Source organism: Hemiscyllium ocellatum, chromosome 36 (assembly GCF_020745735.1).
Source record: "Hemiscyllium ocellatum isolate sHemOce1 chromosome 36, sHemOce1.pat.X.cur, whole genome shotgun sequence".
Lineage (NCBI taxonomy): Eukaryota > Metazoa > Chordata > Chondrichthyes > Orectolobiformes > Hemiscylliidae > Hemiscyllium > Hemiscyllium ocellatum.
In genome coordinates this window covers 35287595-35304587 of record NC_083436.1, presented here as the reverse complement: position 1 = coordinate 35304587, position 16993 = coordinate 35287595, and positions in this window count along the sequence as shown.

Below are 16993 nucleotides of genomic sequence, written 5' to 3'. Positions count from 1 at the left end.
TGATAAGCTAAGGAAGTGATTCTGGGCCTCTTGCTGAGATATTTGTATCATAGATAATCATAAGTGAGATGCCGGAAGACTGGATGTTGGCTAATGTGGTGCCACTATACAAGAAATGTGGTAAGGACAAGCCAAGGAACTATAGACTAGTGAGCCTGACATCGGTGGTGGGCAAGTTGTTGGAGGAAATCCTGAGGGACAGGATGTACATGTATTTGGAAAGGCAAGGACTGACTAGGTATAGTCAACATGGCTTTGTGCGTGGGAAATCATGTCTCACAAACTTGATTGAGATTTTTGATGAAGTAACAAAGAAGATTGATGAGGACAGAGCAGTAGATGTGATCTGTATGGACTTCAGTAAGGTGTTCGAAAAGGTTCCCCATGAGATACTGATTAGCAAGGTTAGATCTCATGGAATACAGGGAGAACTAGCCATTTGGATACAGAACTGGCTCAAAGGTGGTGGTGGAGGGTTGTTTTTCAGACTGGAGGCCTGTGACCAGTGGAGTGCCACAAGGATCGGTGCTGGGCTCTCTACTTTTTGTCATTTACACAAATGATTTGGATGCGAGCATAAGAGGTACAGTTAGTTTGCAGATGATACTAAAATTGGAGGTATAGTGGACAGCGAAGGGGGTTACCTCAGATTACAACAGGATCTGGACCAGATGGGCTGAGAAGTGGCAGATGGAGTTTAATTCAGATAAATGTGAGGTGCTGCATTTTGGGAAAGCAAATCTTAGCAGGACTTATACACTTAATGATAAGGTCCTAGGGAGTGTCAGTGAACAAAGAGACCTTGGAGTGCAGGTTCATAGCTCCTTGAAAGTGGAGTTCCAGGTAGATAGGATAGTGAAGAAGGCATTTGGTATGCTTTCCTTTATTGGTCAGAGTATTGAGTACATGAGTTGGGAGGTCATGTTGTGGCTGTACAGGTCATTGGTTAGGCCACTTTTGGAATATTGCATGCAATTCTAGTTCTCCTTCCTGTGGGAAAGGTGTTGTGAAACTTGGAAGAGTTCAGAAAAGATTTACAAGGATGATGCCAGGGTTGGAGGATTTGATCTACAGGGAGAGGTTAAATAGACTGGGGCTGTTTTCCCTGGAGCATCAAAGGCTGAGAGGTGACCTTATAGAGGTTTATAAAATCATGAGGGGCATGGATAGGGTAAATAGACAAGGTATTTTCAAGGGGTGGGGGAATCCAGAACTAGAAGGCATAGGTTTAGGGTGAGAGAGGAAAGATATAAAAGAGACCTGCGGGGCAACGTTTTCACGCAGAGGGTGGTGCATGTGTGGAATGAGCTGCCAGAGGAAGTGGTGGAGGCTGGTACAATTGCAACATTTAAAAGGCATCTGGATGGGTATATGAATAGGAAGGTTTTGGAGGGATATGGGCTGGGTGCTGGCAGGTGGGACTAGATTGGGTTGGGATATCTGATTGGCATGGATGGGTTGGACCAAAGGGTCTATTTCCGTGCTGTACATCTCTATGATTGTATGACTCTACCTCTGTTTCAAATCCGCCACCATTTAGCCTCAAATACTGCTCTTTTGCAGCTTGCTTTTCAACATTTTGAGGAAGATTTCTGTGTCTTTCACTGCAATGACAGATATAAAATATCTGTTCAAATCTCTGCCCTTTCCTTGTTTCCCGTTAATAAGTCCCCAGTCTCACTCTCTAATGGAGCAACAGTCACTTTAGCTATACTTATTCTTTTTCTACTTTTAAAAGCATTTACTGTCTGTTCTTATATTTTTTGCTAGTTTTCTCTCAGTTCGACTGGGACAATCGAGCCAAAAGCATCCTGGGACAGGCTATAGAAAGATACGTGCAGGAATTCCTCAAGACCTGGTATTCAAACTGGAACTCCATAAATGAACACATCGATTTGGACCCCATTTACCAACCTCTCAGAAACAAAACTGGAAATGATACCACCCACCACAACAGACCAAGACACATAAATAGCAAGTGGGACAGAACACCAATGTTTCACAAGAGGCTCACTGAACATGTTACCTAGCATGGTGGCAAAACATCTGATCCCAACAGGTCAGTGAGCAAACTTACAACCTGATCCATAACCTGAGCAACCAAGCTTCTCCAAAATCTCATATTCTAATTCACCCTCCTTTTTTTTTAACCTTTTTAGTTGTTCCTTGCTTCCTGATGAAGGGCTTTTGGCCAAAACATCGGATTTTCCTGCTCCTCGGACGCTGCCTGAACTGTTGTGCTCTTCCAGCACCACTCTACCCCAGAATCTGGTTTCCAGCATCTGCAGTCATTGTTTTTACCCTGCTTTCTAAAACCTGTCCATTCCTCTGACCAATCACAACACTTCACAATTTTATAAGCTTTTTCTTAATATTTCATACTGCCCTTAACTTACTTTTTTAGTTCTTTTTGTTTGTTTTTAAAGATTTCCTAAACTTTTGGGCTTCAAGAGATCTTTACCCCATTGTTCATACCTTTCTTTCAATTAGTTGTAACCTTCTTGCTCAGCAGTGGATGCTGTATCCTTCTCCTCTCACCTTTCTTTCTCAATGGAATAAATGTTATTAAAAACCTCCTTAACTATTTTCCAATTCTTCTACATCACCTTAACTCTTCTACCAACATTGTGAGAATAACCTCAAAACAGAAACTGAATGTATCAAAGGAAGACTCATTATCATGATAATGAGAGACGGAGAATAAAGTTTGGCCTTGCTTGAAAGAAAGATACATCTCTGGGATGAATAAAAATAAAGTTGATCCTCCTTATAGCAAGATCAAAGGCTACAACTGGCTGCAACTGTAGAATCATATCAGATAATTGGGTCCCACAAGCAGTGTCTTCCATTAGAATATCCTTGCAAAGTCTTCACTGTGCTAAGTTAAAAATCACCCAACACCAGGTTATAGTCCAACAGGTTTAATTGGAAGCACACTAGCTTCATTGTGCTAAGATATTATTGAAGAAGTGAGGATTGCAGATGGCTGGAGGCTCAGTTGATACAGAGGTGGATCAGCTGATTGAAACTACCTAAAGAAGGGTTATGCCCAAAACATCGACTCTCTTGCTCCTCAGATGCTGCCTGGCCTGCTGTGCTTTTACACACACCACGCTTTATCAACTAAGACACTATTCACCCTAGAATTCCCTCTCCACAACTGTTGTCTCACTTGTTGAAAGCTTCCACTTCTAAAAAGATGAAGGGTAAACTCAGAGATATTATGAGATTACCATCATCGCCCCTGCCAAACTCACAGACCATCTTGGTTCGGACACAGAACACTGTTCCTTTATTGTCACCGAGTCCACCTGAAATCCACTCGGGATTTCCTTACCTAGCACCATTGAGAAAGTCCCAACATTGCAAGCACTCCAGCAGGTTGAGGAGAAGACCCAGCACCATCTCACAGGCAACTAGGGAACAGGCCAACAAACACAGCCTGAGCAACTTCGCACATAACCGATGGTGAAATATTTTTAAAAACTGGTCTGAATGAGCTAATATACTCATGTCTTCTGAGAAGTGTCTTCATCCAGTTCATTGTAGAGAGCACATGCCCCTGTAAAAGAATAACCTTCAGAAAATGAGATGAAGAGTCAGCAATAAACTGGAATATCAAAGACATTCACTAAACCAACCTAATAAAAATAATTATAGAAGGCCCTTTAAAAACTGGGTTCTACAACAGACTCCAAAACTTACACCATGTCCATTTATTCGAGCCATTTATTGATGTTGTGCAAATGGGATAAAAAACATTTGTCATCATCAGAAAGACAAATTTAATGCTGATGCTTTACAATATATTAAGTACAATGATTTTTAGACAATTCATAAAGTACTCACCATTTAAAAAGATCTGCAGATTTCAACCAAACTTGAGGAGTATCAATCTGTTGTTTTGTCTCTATAAAAGGCATCACCTTGGTGATGAGTTTCTGAACACAACTGTGAGCAATTAAACAAGGCGGTTGCTATGTGGAGATTTCTTGTTTGTCTTTTTCAGAGATACTTTGGGTACCTTGCTTTTATGGAAGTGGATTTATGATTCAGTGAACTAAGTCAGATTAGTTATGCAAGGTTTGTGAAGGTTTGTAGCTCAGGTTGAGGTTTAGGGTGTAGGTTTGCTCGCTGAGCTGTAGGTTTGATATCCAGACGTTTCATTACCTGGCTAGGTAACATCATCAGTGGCGATCTCAGGTGAAGCAAAGTTGTTGTCTCCTGCTTTCTATTTATATCTTTCTCCTGGATGGGGTTCTGGGGTTTGGGGTGATGTCATTTCCTGTTTGTTTTCTGAGGTGTTGATAGATGGTATCTAGATCTATGTGTTTATTTATGGCGTTGTGGTTGGAGTGCCAGGTCTCTAGGAATTCTCTGGCATGTCTTTGCTTAGCCTGTCCCAGGATAGATGTGTTGTCCCAGTCGAAATGGTGGGTGTTTTCCTCCGTGTGTAGGGCTACGAGGGAGAGAGGGTCGTGTCATTTTGTGGCTAGCTGGTGTTCGTGTATCCTGGTGGCTAACTTTCTTCCTGTTTGTCCTGCATAGTGTTTGTGGCAGTCCTTGCATGGAATTTTGTAGATGACGTTGGTTTGTCCATGGGTTGTACTGGGTCTTTTAAGTTTGTTAGTTTTTGTTTGAGAGTGTTGGTGGGTTTGTGTGCTACTAGGATTCCGAGGGTCTTAGTAGTCTGGCTGTCATTTTTAAAACTTATTTGTTGTATGGTAAGGTGGTTAGGGTTTCTGGCTATGTTTGGTCTGCTTATCGTGGTTTGTTCTTGAGGAATCTGCGGACTGTGTTTTTTGAGTATCCGTTCTTCTTGAATACGTTGTGTGGGTGGTTCTCCTCTGTTTTCTGAAGTTTGTCTGTGCTGCAGTGTGTGGTGGCTCGTTGGAGCAGTGTTCTGATACAGCTTTGTTTGTGTGTGTTGGGATGGTTGCTGGTGTAGTTGAGTATTTGGTCAGTGTTTGTCGGTTTTCTGTATACGCAGGTTTGTCGTTCTCCGTTGTCCGTTCTTTCAACTGTGACATCCAGGAATGCTATGAGTCCTGATAGCGGAGATCCCATGGGTGTGCCGTTGGTTTATTTGTAGACTATGTTGTTGAAAGTGAAGGGCAGAAGCAGAAGCTTCATAGCAGAAGCAGTAATGCAAAGACTAGAACAAACAGCCCTACCAACCATCAAACCAAAAATCTGGGTCCGCTATGCAGATGACACCTTTGTCATCACAAAACAAAACAAGGTAGAAGAGACACTTAACAGCATCAACAACATCCTCACAGGCATAAAGTTCACCAAGGAGGAAGAAACCGACAACAAACTCGCATTTCTGGGCGTCACAATGAAAAGAAAGGACAACTGAGAATTACAAACCTGCGTATACAGAAAACCGACAAACACTGACCAAATACTCAACTACACCAGCAACCATCCCAACACACACAAACAAAGCTGTATCAGAACACTGTTCCAACGAGCCACCACACACTGCAGCACAGACGAACTTCAGAAAACAGAGGAGAACCACCCACACAACGTATTCAAGAAGAACGGATACTCAAAAAACACAGTCCGCAGATTCCTCAAGAACAAACCACGATAAGCAGACCAAACATAGCCAGAAACCCTAACCACCTTACCATACATCAAAGAAGTTTCAGAAATGACAGCCAGACTACTAAGACCCCTCAGATTCCTAGTAGCACACAAACCCACCAACACTCTCAAACAAAAACTAACAAACTTAAAAGACCCAGTACAACCCATGGACAAACCAACGTCATCTACAAAATTCCATGCAAGGACTCCCACAAACACTATGTAGGACAAACAGGAAGAAAGTTAGCCACCAGGATACACGAACACCAGCTAGCCACAAAATGACACGACCTTCTCTCCCTCGTAGCCCTACACACAGATGAAAAAAACCACCATTTCGACTGGGACAACACATCTATCCTGTGACAGGCTAAGCAAACACGTGCCAGAGAATTCCTAGAGGCCTGGCACTCCAACCACAATGCCATAGACAAACACATAGATCTAGATACCATCTATCAACCCCTCAGAAAACAAACAGGAAATGACATCATCACAAACCCCAGAACCCCATCCAGGAGAAAGATATAAGTAGAAAGCAGGAGACAACAGCTTCCCTTCACTTGGAGGTCGCCACTGATGATGTTACCTAGCCAGGTAATGAAACGTCTGGATATCAAACCTACAGCTCAGCGAGCAAACCTACACCCCAGATTAGTTATTGACACATTCCCATCGTCCCAGTCTTCTTGTGGAGAATAGTGGACAGATTTGCAGACTGACTAACAATTTGAGAAACTGCGATGTGAACATCTCTTCCATGACTGTACATGGTCAATGTACATGAGGACCTTGTGTTGGGGCCAACAGGAATATCCAACTTAACTTCCAGAAATCAGAATCCATCACTTTCTCCGGCAGCTCATACACACACCACCCATCTCTGTGAAAAAGTTATCCCTTGAGTCCTTTTTAAATCTTTCCCTTCCCAACTTAATGCTATGTCCTCTAGTTTTGAACTTTCCCATCCTAGAAAAAAGACTTCGGCTCTTTACCCTATCCATGCCCTTAATGATTTTATAAACTTCTACAAGGTCACCCATCAGCCTCCGATGCCCCAGGGAAAACAGCCCCAGCCTATTCATCCTCTTCATTTGACTCAAAGTCTCCAACCCTGGCAACATCCTTGTAGATCTTTTCTGAACCCTCTCAAGTTTCACACCATTCTTCCTATAAGAGAGCGACCAGAATTGTGCACAGTATTACAAACATGAGCTCACCAATGACCTGTGCAGCCGCAACATGACTTCCCAATTCCTATACTCAATGCTCTGACCAATGAAGGCAAGCATACCAAATGCCTTTGCCATCCTGTCTACCTATGACTCCACTTTCAAGGAACTATACACCTGGAAGCCTAGGTCCAGTTGTTCAGCAATGCTCCCCACGACCTTATCATTAACTGTATAAGTCATGTCCTGATTTGCCTTACCAAAATGCAACACCTCACATTTATCTAAATTAAACTCTATATGCTACTCCTTGACCCATTGGCCCATCCTATCAAGGTCCCATTGCACTCTGAGGTAACCTTCTTCACTGTCGACTACACTACCAATTTTGGCATCATCAGCAAACTTATTTACCATACTCCTATGTTCACATCCAAATCATATATATAAATGATAAAAGCAGTGGACTCAGCACTGATCCTTGTGGCAGACCGCTGGTCACAAGACTCCAGCCTGTATAATAAACCTCCACCCCTACCCTCCGTCTCCTATTTTCAATCCAATTGGCTAGTTTCCCCTCAATCCCATCTGATTTAACATTACTAACCAGTCTGCCATACAGAACCTTGTTGAACATTTTGCTGAAGTCCATGTAGACAACATCTACCGCTCTGCCTTCATCAATCTTCTTTGTCGCCTTTTCAAAACCTTCAGTCTTATTAGTGAGACACAATTTCCCCTGCACAAAGCCATGTTGACTATCTCTAATCAGTCCTTGCCTTTCCAAATACATGAAAATCCTGTCCTTCAAGACCCCGTCCAACAACCTACCCATGACTAACATAAGGGTAGTTTATAGTCTATAGTCCCTTGGCTTTTCGATACAGTCATTCTTTAACAGTGACATCGTGCTTGCCAACCTCCAGTCTTCCAGCACCTCACCTGTGGCTATCAATGATAGAAATATCTCAGCAATGGGCCCATCAATCTCTTCCCTAGCTTTCCACAGAGCTCTGGGAAACATCTGATCAGATTCCAGGGATTTATCCACCTTTATGCATTTTAAGACCTCTTCAGTAATATGAACGTTTTTCAAAACGTCACTATTCCCCAAATTGCCTAGCTTCTAATTCCTTCTCCACAGTAAATACTGACGCAAAATATTAATTTAGTATCTCACCCATTTCCTGTAGTTCCACAAATAGATGACCTTGCTAACCTTTAAAGGGTTCTATTCTCTCCCCTACTCTTTTGCCCTTAAAGTATTTCTACCATTTCTTTGGATTCTCATTAACCCTATTTGCCACAGCTATCTGATGTCCCCTTTAATGCCCTCTTGATTTCCCTCTTAAATATATTGCCCTTATATTCTTCTATGAATTCACTAAATCTAAGTTTCTATACCTTCTATACGCTTCCTTCTTTTCCTTGACCTGACTTTAAATTCTCTAGTAATCCAGCATTCCCTACATCTTCCCTGCCTTGCCCTTTACTCTTAACAGAAATATGGTGTCTCTGAACTCTCATTATCTTTTCCTCAAATCACCTCTAACTCTTTCACCTTAAAAATTTAGACAAGATGGTTCATTCCAGGCAACATTCTGGTGAAGGTCCTCTGCACCCCTTCCAGTGCAATCACATCCTTCTTATACTGCAGTGACCAGGACCACACGCTACTCCAGCTGTGGTCTAACCAAAGTCCTGTACAGCTCCAATATTACCTCCCTGCTCTTACATTCTGTGCCTCTGCTCATAGAGGCAAGCATCCAAAAAGCCTTCTCAATGACCCGAATGCATACAGGAATCTGCAGACAAATGTTCAAAAAGTACTTAATTGACGTGAGATGTCCAGTGGTCATAAAAGACACGATATCAATGCAAGTTATTTTTTCAATGGCATCAGTTTGGCATTCTCAATTAACTTCCTGGTGGATCTAGTCACCCAGCTGTGACTGTGTTAATGCAAATTCGAGGTTGACAAATTGTGGACACTGTTTCTAATGTGCGAACATTTAAACCATGCATTGGCTATAAGGCGATCACATCGCGAACACTTTAAGTGCTGTTTCTAAAGCGCAATTTTTCTATAATGGGTGGGGGGGGTCACACAAAAATGCAACCATTGCGTTATAAAAGAACTGACTGTAATTTGATACTAAATTGTTCACAGGCCGCAAGGACAGACATTGTTTGAAACATGAATTGCACAGCGTAATGAGCTTGCTTCTGAGGGAAAAGGTTTAACATGCATTGGTGGAGCATAGTAAAGGAAAAACAGAAACAAAAGCAGAAATTACTGGAAAAACTCAGCAGGTGTGGCATCATCTGTGGACAGAGAAACGAAACTAATATTTCAGGTCCAGTGACCATTATTCAGACCAGAAAGAAAAACATACTTGTGCTGATACTGTGGATTCTTTATGTTGCATCTATTAAGAACATGTGCACATTATCGCCAAACCTAGTGCAGAGTTTTATATATTCTGTTTAAAGTGGAGCTGAGGATGATCAGTTCTGCTGGGATCTCACTGAATGGCTGAGCAGACTTGGTGGGCTGAATGGCCTACATCTGCTCCTACATTATATGGTCTTATTTCATAGGGTTTATTTTCAAAATGAGAAGCGAACAGAGACTCGATTCTTTCAAAGGCCTTCCATTCATCACATTTATCTGGGAAGCTTCACTTTCATTTTTAATTGCCATGAGCCTGCAGCTTGGTAAACGTTCGATTCAATGGTAACACGGTGGGTAGTGCCCCTACCCCTGAGCCAGGTGCTCCAGATTGGAGTTCCATTTGGTGGTCAAGGCAGGTCTGGGTGTGATATGGCCAAATGAGGCTGTTTATCAATCTGAAAATCCTGTGTGGTTTGATACAAAGTGGTACCCTGTCAAGGTTCAGGTCAGGAAATGCACAGCTACAGAAACCGTTATTAGCTTATGCTTTGTCTGCCTCTGGATCTCGAGATGTAGGAAGGCCCTAAATCTGCATCGGTGCTAATATCAAAAATAATATACAGAGCAGACACTTTACTGAAGATCATTCTGGAAATTACAACTGGTTATTAAACGGAAAAAAATGTGGCATTGAATATTTTTACACGGTTTTGCAATCTAGGATGCTGGAAAGGATGGTGAAAGAAATTCAATCATAATTTTCAAAAAAGAATTGCACAATTACTTGAAAAGGGAAAGAATCTGTAGGACTATGAGAAAAAAAACATGGACAAGGAACAGCTTTTTCAAAAAGCCAGCACTTACATGACAGGCCAGATGCCTCCATCTGTTCTGTACATCTCTCTAATCTTTCTTTAACAAAGGAAAACATTGAGTGAAATTTCCACAAGTCTTTCTCAACCATTTGAGATTATTGTAATCATAGTTTCCCACATCAGCAAATGCATTTCACAGGGAAACCGAAAAAGCAATTGTTTTATAGCTAAATGCTATGGGGCGATGGTGGGAACAAGGTACTGAGTTCAATAACTAGCAATGATCCTTTGAATGGTGGAGCAGGCTCGATGGGCTGAATGGCCTACTCCTATTGTGATGCTTCTGTGTTTCTGTCGATCATCAGTACTATCCTAAAATAGAAAGAGATGCAGGAATAAAAATAATAATCAAATTCAGCTTCAGATTATATCCTGCTATTGGATATTTTCCAGGAGAAAGTGAGGTCTGCAGATCCTGGAGATCAGAGCTGAAAATGTGTTGCTGAAAAAGCGCAGCAGGTCAGGCAGCATCCAGGGAACTTCCTGAAGAAGGGCTTATGCCCGAAACGTCGAATCTCCTGTTCCCTGGATGCTGCCTGACCTGTTGCGCTTTTTCAGCAACACATTTTCAGCATTGGATACTTTCCACCATTGTAATTAAATCACTGTTGCAATGAGGAATGATTTGGAGATGCCAGCATTGGACTGGGGTGGACAAAGTTAAAAATCACACAACACCAGTTTATAGTCCGACAGCAGCGCTCTGAAAGCAAGTGTGTTTCCAATTAAACCTGTTGGACTATATAGCCTGGTGTTGTGATTTTTAACACAATTCAGGAAACACGCCAGCCAAATTAGACATGGCAAGCTACAAATTGCAATGTATTAAAGACTAAATCATCTGCTTTAACGATGCTGCTTGAGGAGTCAATATTGTCCATGAAAATGAGGAGAGTAGGGAATCAACTTCAACGAAAACTGTTAGGCCTTTTATGGGCAATTGAAAGAATGACTGAAAGCCATTAACTCCAACAATGACCAAGTCCTCTGTGAAGTGACATTGCTTGAGGGCTATAGATACTGCCTCTGTCATAAGGTCAAGCACCTCTGCTTTTCTTTACATCGCGAATCTTTATGGCCATTGGAGTGGGCAGGCAAAAGGTAATCCATGGGAATGTTCTGGAAGTATCAGGCTGGACTTTATGTTCAAGTCTTTGAAGTGAGGCACGTGGATCCGATGATCTTTTACCTCAGGTGAGAGCATGACTGTAGTTGACGCTTAGATCAGGAGAATGGAAGCGAAGTACTTCTCCAAAACTTCCTCCTTGTGTTTCAGGCCATTCAGGATTTCCTTGGAGCAAAGCAATATAGCAAGGTTTGAGAAGTTTTGTAGGTTTTCCTGTAGACGCTGGTTTGATATTGCCCACACGGACACCCACAACACACACGGACCAAATATTGAACTACAGAAGCAATCATCCCAACACCCACAAACGAAGCTGCGTCAGAACATTATTTCAATGAGCCAACACACACTGCAGCACAGAGGGACTACGCAGAGCAGAGGAAAATCACCTATACCGTGTAATTAAAAAGAATGGGTACCCAATGAACACAGTCTACCAATTTCTCAGCAACAAACCCAAACAAGCAGACAAAACACATCCAGAAACCTTAGCCACTCCCCCCTACATCAAAGACATCTGGGAAATGACTGACAGACTGCTCAGGCCTCTTGGCATCATGGTAGCCCACAAACCCACCAACACACTAAAACAGCAGCTAATGAATTTGAAAGACCCTATACAGACAACAAGCAAAACTAATGTCATTCACAAAATTTCTTGCAAGGACTGTAACAAATGCTACATTGGACAAACAGGCAGAAACTAGCCACCAGGATACATAACACCAACTAGCCACAAAAAGACATGACCCTCTCTCACTAGTATCCTCACATATGGATGAGGAAGGACACCACTTCGACTGGGTCAACACATCCATCTTAGGACAAGCCAAACAGAGGCATGCACAAGAATTCCTCAAAGCATGGCATTCCAACCGGAACTCTATCAACAAACACATTGAGTTAGACCCTATCTACCACCCCCTGAGAAAAAGAACAGGAAATAATATCACTAACCCAAAGAAACCCAAACATATAAATAGGAAGCAGTAATCATGTTCACTGCTTTGCCTGAGACCCACTGAAGATGTTACCTAGTTAGGTGATGAAATGTCTGGAAATGAACCTCCCAGCTCAGTGAGCAACCTCCATCCAGCAAAGGGATATTTGTGCAATTCTGGTCTCCCTGCTAGAGGAAAGATTTTGTGAAACTTGAAAGGGTTCAGAAAAGATTGACAAGGATGTTGTCAGGATTGGAAGGTTTGAGCTATCGGGAGGGGTTGAACAGGCTGGGGCTGTTTTCCCTGGAACGTCGAAGGCCGAAGGTTGACCTTATAGAGGTTTATAAAATCATGAGGGGCATGGATAGGGTAAATAGTCTTTTCCCTGGTGAAGGGGAGTCCAAAACTAGAGGGCATAGGTTTAGGTGAGAGGGGAAAGATATAAAAGAGACCTAAGGGGCAACTTATTCACAAAAAGGGTGGTGTGTGTATGAAATGAGCTGTCAGAGGAAGTGGTGGAGGCTGGTACACTTACAGCATTTAAAAAGCATCTGGATGGGTATATGAATAGGAAAGGTTTTGAAGGAGATGCGCCAAGTGCTAGCAAATGGGACTAGATTAGGTTAGGACATCTGGTTGGCATGGGTGAGATGGAATGAAGGGTCTGCTTCTATGCTATATACCTGTATGACTCTAAATGGCAGAAATTCCAAAGAAATTTGTTTTTTCCCACTGATACTTGTTACTGAAATGCTCCAAATCAGGCACAACTGAACTTCCCAAATTGGTTGAAACTCTGCCAACCTGCCAGTGTATTGCCATGCAAGTCCTTTGCCAGTCAAACTCTGACAAGGCCAGGTGCAGAACATGTTAGGGGCAACACGATGGCTCAGTGGTTAGTACTGCTGCCTCATAGCGCCAGGGACCCAGGTTCAATTCCAGCCTCAGTGACTGTCTGTGTGGAGTTTGCACATTCTCCTCGTGTCTGCATGGGTTTCCTCCGGGTGCTTCAGTTTCCTCCCACAGTTTAGGTGGATTGGCTGTGCTAAATTGCCCCATAGTGTCCAAGGATATGCAGGCTAGGTGGGTTAGCTATGGGAAATGCAATGTTATAGGGTAGGGGTGTGGGTGTGGGTCTGGGTGGGGTGCTTTTTACAGGATCAGTGTGGACTTGATGGGCTCAACAGCCTGTTTCCACAAAGGAGGGATTCGATGATTATGAATCAATTGTAAACTTGGGTACTGGGCTGATGTAAAAATGCCATTACTGTCATCAAGTGCATCCTTTAACCCATATGAAGCGTTCCAGTATGGAGTGCAAGCTGATAGAATGGAGCACTGACCAAGGTGCTATATTTATGATGACATTTGAAACCAAAGCACCTTTACAGATAATATCAGAGACCAACTTCAAGACTAGCACAGAGACAGCCTTGGAGGTCTCCATTGTTGATAACTATCATTCAACCACCAACATTAAGAAAAAAAGGACTGGTCATTACTCATTTCCACTTGTCAAGCCTTGCACTAGTTGGCTAATGCATTTTTCTACAAGATAAAAGTAAGTGGTAAATGAAGACCATTGTTGGGAGTGCAATCCCTTGGAACATCCTGACATTGTGAATGGGGCTGAAGAAATCTAAGTTCCGTCTTTGTGAAAAGTAGGATCCGCCCTCAGCAGTGGTGTTAGGACCTTCCAATCAACAAGAATAAGAGAATATGGAATAGGTGGGCAATTATTTGAGGCACAATCAAACCATGTCCTCACTGTGGGAGAGCCGGGAAGGCTAAGATGTAATTCATCAGCCATCTGCAAACTCAGGTTAGAACTAACAATCGATATCTAACTTCCAGTGAGCCATCTTCAAGGAAGATCCATCCTGGACATGAAGCTTTTTTTGTTATAATTCATAGGATATGGCTGGACCTGTGTTTATTTCCAACCTCTTGTTGCCCTTGAGAGAATATTATGAAGGACAATCTGAAGTTTCTCAAAATGCATTAGTAATCCAAGAATGTGAGTGACGTGCATTCCATTATGTAGGTAAGCAATAACCAGTGAACAAAGGAATCAAAGCCAAGTGCAACCCTGAAAGTTAAGACTGCTGAGAACATGTCAATCAGCAATAATGAGTTTTTCAAATATAACCACTGTAAACAAAAGAAGAGGGAAAGTATTGGTTTGCTAAAAGGATAATGCTCGGAAGCTGGAATAAGAGAAGGACAGTCAATGAACACTCTGTTCACATCTGTTTTACGCAAGGAGAGGATGTAAAGTTAATGATGTGTCATTGAACAAAAATAGCAACAGACATTCTCCAGTCCCAATCCCCTCACACACAGGAAAGAAACCATGAAACTGTGGCAAGGTGGTGCCAGAGATTCTTTCATGAGATGTGTAGGCTGCTGGAGTGAAACCCCATCTGTATATGGATGGACCCCTCTCCTCCCACTCCACTTCCCATGTGGATGGGAAAATGAGGTGGGGGGCTTACTAAATGTGTCACCTCACCATTGCATCTCATCCTCATGAATGACTCGAGTTAAATCGGGTGGGGTGAAACAATTCTACATCCATCCCACTCCTCAATTCTTCAGGACAATGAAATGGGGCCAGAGAACAGGCAGAGTAGAACACCACATGTCCTTAGAGGGCTTTCTCTTCACCTGGGCCATTTCAAAGCACTTTGTGGCCAATGAGGTATTTTGGATGAGCTGCACTGTTGGACTGGACCGTCTTTGCAGTGGACAACTTTCCTGTCTTTGACCTAAAAGCTCTGGGTTCCACTCCTGCCCCAGGGAGGTCCATTCATATTGTGTCTAAAAACATTGATTATCAAATTGTAATTTGAGTTTTGGCGGCATTTAGCTTTTATCAAATTGTAAATCCTTCCAGCATCAAGCAATGACACGTGAGAAGAGAAGCAATTTCCAGTCACGATGTGACGAAAACAATTTTGGAGTCTTTACCATCATGAACCACAGCTCCAGACTGCAATGTGTATGAAAAGGGGATTCTTAAAAATGTCTTCAGGCGATTAACGCTGAGCCAGTATTTATTAGCATTCCCTAAGTTGCTTTTGAGATAATCGTAGTGAGCTGCCTTCTTGAACCGATGTAGCCTATTTGCTGTAATTATAACCACAATGATTTTGGCAAAGAGATTTTTTTAGATCAGATTCCCTACAGTGCGGAAACAGGCTCTTCAGCCCAATCAGTCCACACCGACCCTCTGAAGAGTAACCCACCTAGACCCATTTCTCTCTAACTAATGCACCTAACACTATGGGCAATTCAGTACGGCCAATCCACCTGACCCTTTGGACTGTGGGAGGAAACCGGAACACCCGGAGGAAATTCACACAGACACAGGGAGAACGTGCAAACTCCACATAGACAGTCACCCAAGGCTACAATCGAACCCAGACCCCTGGTGCTGTGAGGCTGAAGTGCTAAACACTGAACCACTGCGCCAACTTTCATGAGTTTGACACAGTGACAGCGAAAGGCTGACGATATACTTTAAAATCAGGATAGTGATATTACCATGACAAACTGACTGAGTGAATAGTAAAACACCAGCACCCACATACTCTTTGGAGTTGAGCTTGAATGTACAACCTTTTGATCCTGATACCAGAAAATTGTCCTTAATGTTGGAAATAACCAGCAGTTTGATTAATGCCTGATTTACATATGACTCCATTCTTCATTTGATTCTTAATGTCATCAGTCTCACTCGGGATTGGCAAATAAACATTTCTGTCCCAATATTTCCCACATCTCAAGAACAAATAACATTTTAAAATTTCCACTTAACCAAATTGGCTTCCATTTCAATTAACTGTTTGAATTTAAATTAAATTAAAATTAAAATTAAAGTTAAAAAAAAGAGATGGGCAGGACTGGCAGCTTAATTTTCCAGGATACAAATGCTACAGGAAGGATAGAAAGGGAGGCAAGAGAGGAGGGGGAGTGGCATTTTTGATAAGGGATAGCATTACAGCGGTACCTGGGGAGGATACTCCCAGAAATACATCCAGGGAAGTTATGGGTGGAACTGAGAAATAAGAAAGGGATGATCACCTTATTGGGATTGTATTATAGACCTCCCCAATAGTCAGAGGAAAATTGAGAAACTATCTTGACAGGAGATCTCAGCTATCTGTAAAAATAATAGGATAGTTATGGTAGGGGATTTTAACTTTCCAAACCTCAACTGGGACTGCCAATGTGTTAAAGGTTTAGATGGAGAGGAATTTCTTAAATGTGTACAAGATAATTTTCTGATTCAGTATGTGGATGAACCTACTAGAGAAGGTGCAAAACTTGACCTACTCTTGAGAAATAAGGCAGGGCAGGTGACTGAGGTGGGGAAGCACTCTGGGGCCAACGACCATAATTCTATTTGCTTTAAAATAGTGATGGAAAAGGGCAGACCAGATCTAAAAGTTGAAGTTCTAAATTGGAGAAAGGCCAATTTTGACGGTATTAGGCAAGGACTTTCGAAAGCAGATTTGAGGCAAATGTTCGCAGGTAAAGGGACGGCTGGAAAATGGGAAGCCTTCAGAAATGAGATAATGAGAATCCAGAGAAAGTATATTCCTGTCAGGGTGAAAGGTAAGGCTGGTAGGTATAGGGAATGCTGGATGACTAAAAAAATTGAGGGTTTGGTTAAGAAAAAGAAGGAAGCATATGTCAGGTACAGACAGGATAGATCGGGTGAATCCTTAGAAGAGTATAAAGGCAGTAGGAGTATACTTAAGAGGGAAATCAGGAGGGCAAAACAGGGACATGAGATAGCTTTGGCTAATAGAATTAAGGAGAATCTGAAAGGTTTTTACAAATATATTAAGGACAAAAGGTTACGAAGGGAGAGAATAGGG